Consider the following 15467-nt stretch of genomic DNA (forward strand, 5'->3'; position numbering starts at 1 on the left):
AACGCATGTGTGAACACCCCTGGCACTTTTATTGGCTATTTGTCTTTTAAGTCACAGCTGGAAAAATTTATGCCCACGTTGGGGTTTTGCAGAGTGGGTGCATGGCTGTGTGTGTTTGTGTGTTTAAGAGAGTAAATATTAATATGTGTGTGTGCATGCGTGTGCAGGAGCGGGTCATGATAAGCGATGCACTGAGGGTGCACTTTAACTGGGTGTCAATCATTAAGTATCAGCCCTAATGACTAAAAGCGCATAATGGAGGCACTGACGGAAATAAAACAACAAGATTTGTTGGGCCACATTAATTCTCTGAATTGATGTCAACAGGCAGCTACTTTCCCCTGCTTGTGTTTTCCTGTTCATGCATCTTGACTCTATGAAATGACAAATGTTTGAACATGAATTTCAGCTCATGATTTCATTGGGCCACCCCAAGAAAACAGAGTATCTCCCTTACTGCTAAAAGGAAATGTAAGAATATGTAAAGAAGCGAATAATATAAGATGTATGATCTGCCAACTTAACACGATTCAGTTGAAGAATAGCTTATTAGTCTAAATATAAAAAAAAAAAAAAAAGGGTGTGAGTGCTTTTAAACTTTACAGGTATGGGGGCGCCGTAGCCTAGCGGTTATGTCGTGCGTCCCATGTACAGAGGCTATAGTCCTCGTTGCCGTGGTGTTGGGGGCAAATCTGACCTCGGCCCTTTGCTGCATGTCATTCCAGACTTTCCCCGCTTAACATTTCCTGTCTGTCTTCGGCTGTCCTATCCAGTCAAGGCAAAATGTATCTCTTAAAAAAATGACAGGTACATATCATATTGCCATTTCTCTATTTGTACTGGGTCCTCTAATTAGCTGTTTTATGTTGCCCTAAACTGTTCTTTCAAATGAATACTCCGTAGCAGTTTCAACATTTAATGTCACTGATTGTGCAGGTTAGAAATACCAATAGCCCGAGACGTGATATATACGCCCCTATGACATGATGTCTTCAATACGATGTGGTACAGGAGCAAGACTGGGGCGAACCGCTCTGTGTGTGTGTCTTGCTGAGTGTATGTGTTTTTGGAGCTCCAGCAGAGACTTTAATAACTGAGCAATAATTTGAATTCTTGCTCATGTTCTGAATGAGCCTGTAAAAAATGGAAAAAAAAAAAAAAAAAGTTTGTGAAATCTTCAGTGTGTAAATAATATGATGAACTTGAAGATTGCTGAAGATCCCAGGACTACATCTTGTTCATTTGCAAGCAATGTCATGTAGAGGTCAAGGTGCTTTAGAGAAGAAAAGGTGCAATGAGGGACTGAATGAGAGAAGATGAAGGTGAAGAGCATGCCCCCCGTCTCAAACACAAGAAAGAAAAGGGAGGGGGCTTTACTGCTCAAAACAGTCTGATTTATGCAAATTGAAGATTCTTATCGATTGGTAATTGATTTACTCAGATACATGCATTCATGGCTGCAGGAGTAATGCACTGACGCCGGGCCCCACTACTTCATAGCTCGCCTGCACTAAGAGAAATCAAATTCATTTGTCCATCCTTTCTCTCTCTGCTGCCATCCATCAGCCTCATCACATCACTGCTGACAAAAAACAAAATGTGTGTGTGTGTGTGTGTGTGTGTGTGTGTGTGTGTGTGTGTGTGTGTGTGTGTGCGAGGGGTTGTGTAGAGTAGCATGTGCAAACTTGACCTGATCATATGTTACCTCTACATAACTCTGCATTGGGCATTTAACTAAACAGCAAATCAACACAAACAGAAACGTACCAAAAATCAGAAGGATGAATGAAAGCACAGGTAGAAAAGTTAATTCACTAATTACTTCTGCTACAATGACTTCAGCAACTTTATTATGGATCTACTAATCTGTTTTTATATACATGCAATATTGACTTTATTATCCTGCAGAGGTAAAAAAAAAAAAAAAAAAAAAAGGCTTCATAGAAGTCTGTGTTCATGTTAATGATGGAGCGTGTGTGTGTGTGTTTGTTTATTAGCCTTGAAGCTCGAATCTATTTAAGCCAGAAAGTGTATGTTAATGTTTCTATGTTTGTGTGTGTGTCAGGGAGAGACAGTTATTTGGTCATCCCCAGGGGGACCGTGCTTCTGCTCCTCTCTCTTAGGTAATGGAAGCAATGTGTCCATAATCCCAGTGAATGACTAATAAAAGAGAGTAGCGCCTTGGGCCTGTTCCCTCAGCTATATTATGGCTGGGTATTAAACTGAGTGCCTGTGTAATACTGTCAAGTCACTGTTTTCTCAAACACATTCCACACACACTTTATTTACTTATTTATTTATCTCTGTTGCATCTTCATATCCAAAAATGAAATCCAAGGCATTCTTTATGAGCGGAGAATGTTTTCATCGGCTTGAGAGCTGTTTATAAAGTCTGAGACACGTGAATCATCACATCCCCGGTGTTTGGATCCTTCGAGGCACCTGATGCACTCCTGAATGCCGCCTTAATGGAAACCAAACGCTCCTTGACTACTAATAAGCCATGACACCATAACCCACAAGCATGCACCCGATACCCCTGTCCTCTCTTTAAATGCTCTTTAATGGCCGTGTTAGTGTTATACAAGACGCTCATTAGACACTTTAATTGGTTTGGCCAATGTTGACAGCCATGTTGATTGGCCGAGCCAGACAGTGGAGTTAGCGGGGCGGTTTGTGGGGGTCATTTGAGGTGCTGTCGGTGACTAATGTAGTGATAGCGGACTTAGTCGAGAAGCTGATTAGACATGCGGTGGTAAGCAAGGGGGCTCCCTGTGGCAGCATGAGGTCATGCTGTCCTGCTTCAACCTAGTGTTGTCTATTAAAATATAGGCTGGGGGCGGGTCAGTGCACTAATTAGAGGACAACAGCATTTTAAAATGGTCGGCCTCTGGTTTTGTATTGATTATGAAAGGTTTGTGGGGATGATGTCACTCTGCCTGGATCTGTTGTCAGGGCTGGTGAGTTGAGATGTGTTTGTTGCTGATTTCTGACATCAGGCAACCTCTGTCCCTTGATGCTGAAAGACCAAAATTAGAGTTGTGGAGTTTCAAACTCTAACCATAAGGACAACACTTGGTAACATTTAGCGAAGTTAAAGAAACTGGCTTTTAACAGGCTGAGATCTTGAGCAGAAACAGACTCATGTTGAAACGGCGTTGGGGTTGAGAGGGGCTAGATGAAGAAAGAGAGACAGAGAGAAACAAAGCAACAATTAAAACAATAATGAATAAGATAGATTTATGTTTAGTGTAGTAGCAGTAACACTAGACTGATCAGTCTGATACAACTATAATGACAATGAAATGAGGAGGACTGATATGTTTAGAACAGCTGTTCTTTGACGTCAGATAGTCAGCCATGTTTCATGCAGTCAAGGCACTGAGTCCAACCCGCTTCTGGGAGTATCAGTCATGTGAGGTAAAGCTTCGCCATGGTAAATATGTTTCCATATCTTATCAACTACAGTGTGAAGTGTTGAATTTTGCTGTTTCCGTACAACCTTTCTTGTCCAGTATTTAAAAACGATTAAATAAATGCACTGATGAATACTTTATTACAACTGAGCTGTTGTTAATTTGACGAGAAGCACTTTTGCTTTTCCTAATGACATGACACACTGCATTGTGAAAGGGCCTGTGACCGTCCTGAGTTCACATAAGCGCAGAGTGAATGCTCTCCTATAGCTCTTCAGTCGTCATCTGATATGCAATTTTCTTTTTACTATTCATCTTTGATCAAACTATAAAAGTCGAGAAAGGAGATCAGTCGTCCCTCTGTCCGCTCACTGCACTGTCTCAGCCCGCACCTCCTGTAACCATGATTGATTCGGGTCGGGGACATATATATCGCTCGGCAGACCTATACTGACTATACTTCATCACCAGGCATTGCTAAATGCTTTAAAAGCATTGATTTGCCTGAATTACAACATGGCATCAGACCTCTTACCTGTCTGTGGGTGGGTGGCTGTGTGTGTATCTGCGTGTGTGTGAATGTGTGTGAGAGAGTAAAGACAGATCTCACCTCCACATATCATAACACTCGGCTCTCCTCTCCTTTTATCCCCATCATCTGCACCCGCTCTAGCATCCCCATGCCATCGATTTGCCCCATAAAAGGCGTTTAATTCAATCAAGAGGAAAGTGAGTGCCTGTTTTTCTGGGTCTCTGTCGATAGTAGTATAATCAATTAGAGTGGGCCTACACACCCCCCCCCCCCCCCCCCCCCCCCTTCACAAATACAGACACACACTGGCTCAGTTACTACAAACTCTTGCCCCTGTCTATTTCTGTTCTGCATGTACCACGTGACTTCCTTTAGCACTGTAAAACTGTCCAGGCTAGATCCAATTAAAATGCAAGTTTCTCTGTGGGTTTAAAATGTGAGTTATCTAAACTGAGGTTAAAAAGGTATCCAATTGTATCGTATTATATGTAAATATATAATGGTGAGCTAATTAAACTTGTGATTAACATTTCATTAATAGTTAAAAATAATGAACTGAATGTTTCAAATCCAATCAGTTGAGCTGAGCTCTGAAACGTTCATGATATTTTGTTGAATTTTCATTTACAGTAATAAAGTAATAAGTACAGTAGATAGAGTCTTGAGGCAGGTGTTACTTTCATCCTGACATATACTTCCCGGGATCAGTTACTTAAGTGATCAGTAAGTTAGTGATTTATTTCATTTAAAAATCTCTTTCTCCAGAGTTTTATTTATCGTGTTTGTGGGATCTTGTCGACCTGTGAATCTGCTGATCTCTTGTCACTGACCCGTGAATGTACATGTCTGATACTGCTGCGGCTGTGTTTGTTTCCTTTCCGTTTGTTTTTGATTTCTTTTGAAATGCTCAGTGGATTGTTAAAATGAACTGATCTTTTGGGATGACGTTGTCTGTAACTGAAACTGAAGTTATGCCCATGAAGCCCGCGGTCTGTGCAGAGGCAGAGGGGAGATTATGATATGCACTGAAATGATGATTATGTGAATTGAAACATTGGTGTTTATGAGCTACAGTACAGTATGTTGTCAGGAAAGGTTCTAGATGGAAGATTACAAAGTTGGCACTATGAGCTGCTGATGAGAGGGAGCTGAACTTAATGCTCAATAAAGATCACTGTCATCCATTGATTTCAGCCGCTGTAAATACATTACATCGCTCACACTGTTGGAAAGTAATGTTCATTCTTTTTAGTCACTTCAACATGTGCTGTGCAAACTCTGCACTGATCTGTACCATGTCCATCAGATCATCATCATAAATGTACAGTATGGTATATCGATGGTCTTCAGATAATGATGAACTGAATGACACATTTCTACAACAAAACATGTCATAATAAAATGTAAAAATCAATTTATTGTTGTAGTATGAAAAGGATCTTGTACTACAGGAATGTTGTGATATAACTGGAATATTTTTGCTATGTTGGCAGCAATATGGTCCCTCAGATTCCATTATATTCCTTCATCATTTTTGTCGTAAGCCCGGGTTCTTTGAGCATCTTTGAGCCCCTACACTATACCTCAATGTATCTAATATTTCCACACATTCTGTGTGGTTTTAACACTGTATGTTGTAGTTCTATTCACATGGGTACCAACGCTAAGCACACTCGAGCGCACAAACACACGACACCTAACCACTAGACAATAAAGGGAATGAAGAAATAAAAGGTCCGATTCATCAAAATCACACAAGACTCTACCACCCAGTAAATTAAACAATATTTCATAATCACTCTGACAATGAGACAAGAGACAGCAATTTGGGCTGAGCGCTACTTCTCAGCGGACAAGCGCACACACACACACACACACACACACACACACACACACACACACACACTCGTAATTATCAGAGCGGACATGCTCTGGAGACCCCAGACACTCCCCTCGTACCTGCCCAATCAACTGTCCAACAACAGACACCCACCAAGCCTTCATTTATCTTGTCTGCAAGTGTGCTTGTGTGTGTGTGTGTGTGTGTGTGTGTGTGTGTGTGTGTATCAAGCTAATTACCAACATGGACCGTCCCACACACAGACCTAATCCAGACATTGTGGCGCTGTCCAGGGACATGGGAGGTGGGTAATTAGCCTTCCATTATTACAACACACACACACACACACACACACACACACACACACACACACACACACACACACACACACACACACACACACACACACACACACACACACACACACACACACACACACACACACACACACACACACACACACTCAGTGGAAGGGAGGTTGTGATTCTGGACTTTTTTTTGGGGTCTAAGGACACTGAGGGAGGTCAAAGTTAACAATCTGTGGAGATTTTAGTTGCCATGAAATAAAGCAGGACTTCTTTTCACACTCTTTTTACAGCAAAGCCTTTGTCACCCATTTCATAACTACTCTTCTGAATCGCTTGCATTTGTGTTTCCACCTTAAACCCACTTACATTTACCAAACGCTTATCATGGCTGCTCATAAGTAGCTCATAAATTCGTATTCATGTATTCCCTCTATTGTATTGTAATTGCCCAGTTTGATTTCAATTGCCAGGATATATGAGTCACAGTTCATGTATTTAACTAATGTTTCTATTGTTCACTTAAACATTTAGCAATCCTTAAATTCCCCATATTGTAATAAAAATAATATTAAGTCTTTGCCACAATCTTGACAGTAGAGACACACTATACAGTAAATGTCATTATATTTCTCACCATTTATATTTTTTTGACTATTCTGAGCCTGAACTGCTTTGAATGAAATCTGTTTTTTTTGTATTGAGTTTAAGAACAGTTATTTGAAAATGGATTACTCATTACTATTAAATCAGAAGTGCATACTCAATAATTAACTGCTTGTCACTCACTGTTGACTCTGGGTTGTTTGCGGTTATAACTTTGTTCATGCCATAAGTTTTATAATTATATCTGTGACGTAACTTTTCATCTGTCTAACAGGAGAGCAGATAAAGATGGATGTAGAGAAATAGACATTAGTCATCCTTGACAAAAACAGACAACAAAAACACAAAAAACACTCTTCTGCTCTTCAGGAAATCTCAATGTTGCCAAAGCTAACTTCATCCTGGGACAATATGTAGCAAGCAGGGAAGAGGTGCAGGTGGGTTGAAGGTGTAAAAAAAACCAAAAAAAAAAACCTCATAACTCCAAGCTGGCCCAAAAAGTACTCCATCCCACCACTGGCCCAGCTGTCATCTGTGGGTGTGTAATTGTGTCAAAACCTTCTCTTCCCCTTCAAGAGCGCCCCCCTAAAGCAGTTAGATGCATCCCCACACATGGTCCTGGGCATCATCATTTTCCAGCTACCATCCATCTTCGGCCTGCGATTAATTCTCTTCATTTCCGAGTACAGGCCATAAATCCTGGCACACTTAATTAATTTCACGGCCAACGCGGGGCTCCCGTAAAGCGGGGATTGTTCTCGCAAAAGCCCATATTAATTATGCTATTTTACAGCCATCTCATTGAAGGCTGTGTTTCATCTTTCATAATTACATTTTCAACAACAACGGGGGCAACAAAAGGAGTCTAATTATGGATTTGGCGGCGCACTCGGTTGTAATAAGTCAACGTTAGCATCAAGCCCAGGAAGTGGTGCTAAGGCATTACGACACAGCGCCCAACAGAATGGCAGAATCAGTGTGAGCTTCATTGTGTTCTGATTGTAACTGTGATTTTAGCTGAGAGGACAATCATAATGCAAAGCATATTGAGAACATTTGGTGGCCTGCTGGTGTAAATCGTGTTGATGAAGTTAGCGTAGATTATTGTCACATCGAGGCTCTGGTGATCATTACTCTTGTGACGAAGCTCTTCAGCTGCCGTCCTGATGTTCAGGTAGCATCTCCCTCAAGTCAACGCTTCTTTCAGCGCTCATGTGTCGCTCACGTGTGCAAAATGTGTTTAGTAGGGATGTACAAAAAAATCGATTTAGCAAAATATTAAGATATTTATTTTCACTATACTAAATTGATTTCCCAGACCTACACATCAATAAAATAATAATAATTAGGATATCCTTTATTTCCCTAATACTCATGTAATCACATTACCTCTGAGCCTACATATGTCACTATTTGGATAGTAGTCTGATTCCCAGACGCTAAAGCTGCAAGAGAGAGGGCATGGTGGTTGAACGACAGAGAAATTAAGTGAAGTGAGCGTGGTTAATGTATATAAAGAGATAAAAGGAACAAATAAGATGTTATTTTTGATTGTTTCACAATATTTACACTCCAAAGAATGTGTTAAAAGTCTGCAGCTCTGCAGGGAGTTAGTTTTATTTGTATGCTGCTGTTCATCTGCTGAGTGTCTGCGTGTCCCCTCAGAAAAAGCAGCTATACAGCCATGACACGGACAGACCATTCAATTCAAAGCTCGTCAAATACCGATGATTGTAAAGTAACTCTGGTGTCTCATCAAGAAGCAAGAGTTACATTCATTTCTGCAGACCAACAAATGAGTAAACTGTATTTCATTTTTCAGGATGTTATGGTTTCTTTGTTTTTGACCCCAAATCATAAATATCACAACATGAATAAAACCCAAAATATAAAAGCATGCGTAAAACATGTGCAATAAATGAGTCATAAAATCAACTCTTCTGCCTTGTGACTTAGGGTATACAAAGTACTGTGATAGTTACCCTAAATGCATTGCGTGCCGTATCATATCGTATTGTATGGTTCTTGCCCATACCCAGCTCTAGTGCTTATTGATCCACAGAGTAAACACTGACTAAATAAAGCTGTAGCCATTTATTTTGTCATCAATTAATCAAACCTGAAAATGTTAAACCGTGTGACTTTCGTCCCCACATTGTGTCATGTTCACTGCTGTTGCAGTCTCATGCCACAGGTCAGCACCCAGTCGTGACGGGTGACGGGTGACGGAGCCCGTGTTAACAGCCACCTACACACTTCATCCAGCATCCAGCCTTCCACCCACACACTCCTAGAACAGAGCAGTTATAATATACTCACACACACACACAGGCTCATACAATGCAGAGCTGCCATAAGTATGCTGTGATTCATGGGCTGTCATGGCCGCCTGGTTGGTGGTAAAGTTGAGGGCAGAAAGCCACCACTGATGACGGGCCATCACTTTTGACAGGAATCGACTTCTGTTCTTTAACAAGACAATTAGTCAGTTCATCTATTAGTCAACTGTCTACAGTTTTCAGAATCAGTCAATCATTTATCAAGAAATAAGAGAAGACAGTCCACTGGCCCTCACCCCAAGAATTTGAACATGTGCCGCGGTTCTGTTGTGAATTTGTGGTTTTGAATGTTACTTAGATAAAACAAGCAATCACCAGAAAGAATGGTTGAAGTCTTACTTACTATAGTTGCTTTATGAGACAAAATCCACAGTCATCATTCAGTGTAAAATGTAACCTAATAAAAAGTACTAAAACGTTTTTTTTTCATTATTGGTGAAATTACATGAAAACAATAGTGACACTGACGACAAAACAATAAGAAGGAAATCAAATAGAAGACAACATAAGCTAAAGACGGAGGGACAATTGACAAAATACAATGGTCATGGTTCTTAATCCTGTATCTCAACAATGGAGCTCAACAGGGAAAAAAAGAGGAATTTAAATTAAAGAGATGTGTATGACATCCTCTTGATTTGCCTGGGCTGGATGAAGCCTCATGTCAGCTTTTGAAATACTTTTTGTAACGTATGAAGCACATGGATTCTGTCCCACATTAATTACATAAAGCAGATTAAGTGAGTGATCATTGAATTGTCCTTTTGAACATGAGAAAATACAAAAAGCAGAAAGTGTTTAAATTTCGTATGGGCGTCTGGCTTTCTTAGAAGCAGATAAGCAAGGAATTAATGGATGATTACATTAACTGTGAGTTGCATCTCTATATGGCACCCCAACCCCAAGGTTTAAAAAGTAAAACAAAAAAACAAAAACAAAACAAAAAACAGGCATTGGAGACTACAAGAAAAGGAAAATCTAAAGATCTGATAAGCGTATCTTGTCTCCCAAATTGTGGTTAAAATGTTGGTGTAGCACAATCATTCATTGGAGCTGGATTCAGGCCCTTCCCTTCTCCTAGAACAGACAGAGGTAACATCAAGCTACAAATTTAATTGGTAAGATATTGAGCCACAAACCATGTGTTGTGCACGCTATCTGAAAGCAGACAATAACCCTAAAAGTGAATTTGTGATGGTGATGATGGTAATAATGACCGCCCTTCTGACCTGAGAGCGCAGCTATGTCACCTTTGATCAGTGGTGTTACAGTCCACTGCCGGATGGTCCTTTCACTTCCTATCAGGATCCCCACACTGAGAGTCTACGTGCACAGACAAGGGCCATAAGTCCTTTGACAGCGACCTTGAACATATATGTGTGTGTGTGTGTGTGTTCATCCATGTGCAACAATTACCAGCATCCTTCCCTGTGTGTGTACGTGTTTGTGTGAGATCTCCTCTCTTCTTTCTACTGCTTCCTTGTCAAGGCCATCGGTGATCAGTGGAGGTTAAAAGTTACAAATCACCTCCTCCTCCCCCTACTCTGCCCTCCAAACCACCCTCCACCCCAATCTCCACCCCTCCTCTCCCTCCCTCCCCACCTAACCCTAGACTCTCTCTTTCTAGCCCTGGCAAGGGCCTCCAGGGGCCCTCGGGTCTCATTCGTATTTGGGGCCATTGCGCCTGTTGACGGTCTGCAGGGGATCAGAGGCAGCGGAGGGCAATTACTCCACTGCTTTAATTGGCATTATCATTTTAGCGGGCTGACAGAGATGGATCACCCAACAGGACTGTCGGTACAGAGTGTGGAGGCGAGGGTGGAGGCAGGGAGGGGAAAGGGGAAGGTGTTGGCCTGGTGGGCTTGAAAAGAAAGAGAGAAAATAAAGGGAGAATAGATGTACACTATAAAGGGCAAAAAATAAATCTGATGCAAAGATCAGCTGAACATCTTGAACAAATAAGCCCATTTATAAACCAAGAGAGGTGTTTGGAGGGATTGTGTGGTCCAGAAGTTCTTTTGGTTGTTTTTAAGCTCCTGTAAATGTATGTAAGGCTGTTTTTATATCTGTGTGTGTGAAGGAAAAGGGACAGGGTAAGGAGGGAAGAGAAGGAGGGTATCAGTGTGACCTAGTGTGAAGCCTGGCGAGGCCCTAATGAGCAGTATGGCTGCCGCTACATAACTCAGGTCCTGTAAAAACGTCAGTGGAATTAAGAGGCAGCCATTATAGGTGCCCATACGAGTGCCTCAATGCAAAACACCAGTGTTCTCCCTGGGGCGAGCAGCAGCAGATAATTTTAGCTACTTAGTGAATCATCTTCAAAGCTAGAGTCGCGGGGTTCTTTTTTTTCCAGCTTCTCCTGTAAGCACACATTATTATATTCAGTTCAGAAGCTTCATTTCAGTTCATGTTTGCTTTCTTTTCTTTGGCTCTTTCGTCACAGGTCTCCCCATCTAAGAATACTCTGAAGTCCCCAGAGGCTGAACCAGACAGCATGCCAGAGACAAAAACAGTGATGGATCGTTGAAAAATTATTATGAAGCTGTCCAATCTGAATTATTGTGCTGTCTGTAGATAATCCCTTATTTGTCTCTTCCTGGCATCCGACAAAATCTGTCAGTCGGACTGAAAAAAAAGAGGGATGGTTGATGGAAGATGATGAAGTGAGTGGAAGAGGGGAGGAGGGGTGTGTGTGGGGGCCCTTGCTTCCCGCCTCTTTTAGGAAGAGAACATACTTGAAGGGAATGCTATGTGCTTTCTCTTTCTCTTCCCGATATGAAAAATGAAAACTATAAGGGAGACAATAATAAAAATAGCAGAATGAGTGGACAGGCCAGAGCAGTCCATTACTCACAGCTGCTTTGGTCTGCGTGGTAAAAATGTGCTGCTTGCTGCAAAAGCATGCATCACCGCCGGCACAAAACAAATGGGCTGTCTCCGACATATTTACCTCCAATTGTTCAAGCGTTTGTGGAGAGAGCTACGGCCTGTCCAGACGACTCAGGCCTGTCCGCGTGAGGGACAAGAGAGCGAGTAACCGCCTGACATGATGAGAGAGAGAGGCTGGATGCGGAAGAAGACAATAACACAGGAGCAAGGAACGATCAGAAGCTTTCAGAATAGAAAAATATGAAGTTTGAGCTGAAAATGAGAAAGGAAGCAGTCTTTATAAAATGTAATTTACTCATTAGTCAGTTGATGGGAAACGTATCTGTGGTTAGTGTACGGAGGTTACAGTCCTCGAAGCGGGCGGCCCAGGTTCAAATCTGACCTGTGGCTCCTTTCCAGCATGTCATTCACCAGTCTCTCTCTCTCTCCCTGATTCCTGACTCTATCCACTGCTCCTCTCTAAATAAAGGCATAAAAAGCCCAAAAATAAACATCAAACAAAAATGGCCTGCTGGTTCCCACAAGTATAAGAAGATTTGCTGTTTTTGTCAGTAAAATGAAATCATGGTCTGACAATCCTTGACTGTTGATTGGAAGAATAATAGAAAAAGACAGGATCGGGATGAGGGAAAGTCAGAAGGCAAGAGGAGGAAATCTGATGGATTTAACAGAGACCAAAAAAAGGTGATGGTAGTTGAATAAAGAGTTTGAGCCGTGTGCAGCTTTCAAAGAATCTTAATCTGTTGTTTAAAATAACAAGGGAGTAAGTAAGTGAAAGGAGATGAGAATGAGTGGAAAGTCTTCCATTCTACAACATGAACCTATTACTCTCTCTATTTGTCTAAATGGTAGGTCCATTGACCTGGAACGATAAGCATATCCTCCTTTATCTTGTCATTTATGTTTGCTCAGTGCGTGTATATGCATGTGTGTCACACGATCTGTCTGTCGTCTCTGAAGCCACTGATGGTGGTTCTGAGTCGTTGAGTTTGATGGTTTTGAAAAGTGAGACGCGTCTAAAAGGGAGTGTCGGGGTATAAACAGAGCGGAGGAGACAGAAGACACAAGGGAGCAGGATTCACATAAAAAAAAAAAAAAAAATTCCACTCATCTCGCCCCCCTCATGCTGTTGACTTTAGTTTGTGAGAGTCCCTGGGAGGCTCAGACTATAGACCTTCAATGGTGGGTAATAATTTAACTTGGCTGGATGTTTCAGGCACTTATCTTTCTTATTCTCCATCATTACAGATATAAAGGGGCAATCAGAACAACATGAAACCCCGCAGAGCTCGAGGCTGAGGCCTGAGCCGGCTCCACAGCGCGGCTCCACCGATCTACATCTCCCATATCGTGGTGTGATGCAGCTGTGCGTAATGACAGAGACCCACTCCTAAACGGCCCTCCTGATGAAGATGACTCTCCACATCGGCCCTGTTTATCTCCAGCGCGGTCGTTAGCCAGGATGGGCCCCGCTAATGATGAGTAGTTTACAATATGGCACTCCAGCGTAATTGTCCTCCTGTCATCGGCTTGTGACGAAGAGGAACCCACCCAGTTCCAGCCTGTAGCTGTATACCCAGCGTCCGTCTGAAAGGCAGCAGATTTACATAGAAACACAGATTAACAGGAAAAAGTAAACATAATATCTGTTAAAATGATCACCTCAAGTACGTCAAATGATTAGCACATTGAATAACGTGCTGGAGGCAAAGTGGTAATCAGCCAAAAGCACCTTTATTGTCTCGATCACATTACAGAGATATTTGCGATTGTCTGTAACAACTGCTTTATCACGTTAATGCTGACTGCAGAAGGTTTGATGTGTTTGTGAAAGAGGTAAAATGTAAAAAATTCAATAAAAGCTTAAAGGAGTAATGAAAAGGAAGTTACAGATGAGAGGAAAAGTAAGAATAATAAAAGAGAAAGTGAGAGAGAGAGAGAGAGAGATGGTTATTTAATTTATGTGCCGAGTGGGAGAGAGTGGCAGTGATACATGGGTTTGTTAGTCAATTGATAAAGGAGAGGAAATTTCTAAAAACATTCAGCGCAGAGAGTTATGGCCACCATACATCACCTATTTGGAAACAACAAGGGCTAATATTTATCCCTGGGAGGGACAGAATGACCCACACACACACACACACACACACACACACACACACACACACACACACACACACACACACACACACACACACACACACACACACACACACACACACACACACACACACACACACACACACACACACACACACACACACACACACAGCTCATCATGACCTAATTAAGCCAAAAGAAAAGGGTTTAAATTGGAAAAATGAAACACTGTACTCTGAAGAAAACAATCTTCAAGCATCACAATGGCAAACATCTCCTCCCTTTATTGTGATGGTGAACACATTTGTGTTGTTCATTTGTTAAACATGAATGTAATGTGGCCCGATGTGTGAGTTTTTAATGCTGCATGGTTGTAGTAATGGAAGTGGAGAAGAGGCCCAGATAAGGAAAGTGAAAAGGAGTCTGGTGGGCCTGTACGTTTAGTTGAATGTATATACTAGAGTCTATATGTCAGGAAAAGATAGTAGAGAGAGAGAGTGTGTGTGTGTGTGTGTGTGTGTGTGTGTGTGTGTGTGTGTGTGTGTGGGGGGGGGGGGGGGGGGGGGGGGTACTTACACTCTCACACTGTAATGTATTAGATGTTGAATCTTTCTGATACATCACTGCGGGCCAAATCTTTCATCTTTCCCTCCTTCTTCATTCAGTCAACCACGTGCAGGCAGACTTTTAAATTGTCATGGCTGAGATTTAATTATTTAATCGGCCATGATCGATTATTAGCTAGAACGCCGATCCACAAAACACTACACCCCCTCCAAACCAACCCACCCACTGAGAACCAGACGTTTCATTTTAAGTCGAATTTGTCTTTGGTGGAGGTAGAAGACAAAAAACTACAAACAGGCTTTCCAATCCCCCACTAGCAGCTTCCATTTAATTCAACAAACAACAAACAAATAAATAAATGTGTAAATAAATATGGCCACTGTGTGGGATGGTTGTCAGGTGTGTGTGTGTGTGTGTGTGTGTGTGTGTGTGTGTGTGTGTGTGAGTGTGTGTGTGTGCGTGTGCGTGTGTTGGGGATGTATTGGGGGCGTCTTTGTTGCGAGTCATAGTCCAGATGGATGACTTGTATGGGGGAGTGTATTTATTTTGCAGCGAGGCGACATCAGGAGATTTGTTATTCCCTGGCGTTGCCGAGTTTTTCACATTGCTCCACATCCCGGGGACCATATTTCATCCCTGCACCCCCAATCCCCAAACAGATTTATTTACAGGCTCTCTTCCTGTACATATACACCCCCCCCCCTTTCCCAACACATGCATACATACTGCTACAGACACATATACTCATGCATATAAGCTATAAACAGCAGGCGTGTTCAAGCACCGAGGACCACAAACACACCTTCTCTGAAATCAGCGTTTGAACACACATAACACTTATTTTTGATCTGTGCGCTGCAGTGAGGATGATCA

The sequence above is a fragment of the Labrus mixtus genome, chromosome 15 (genome assembly GCF_963584025.1).
Source record: "Labrus mixtus chromosome 15, fLabMix1.1, whole genome shotgun sequence".
Lineage (NCBI taxonomy): Eukaryota > Metazoa > Chordata > Actinopteri > Labriformes > Labridae > Labrus > Labrus mixtus.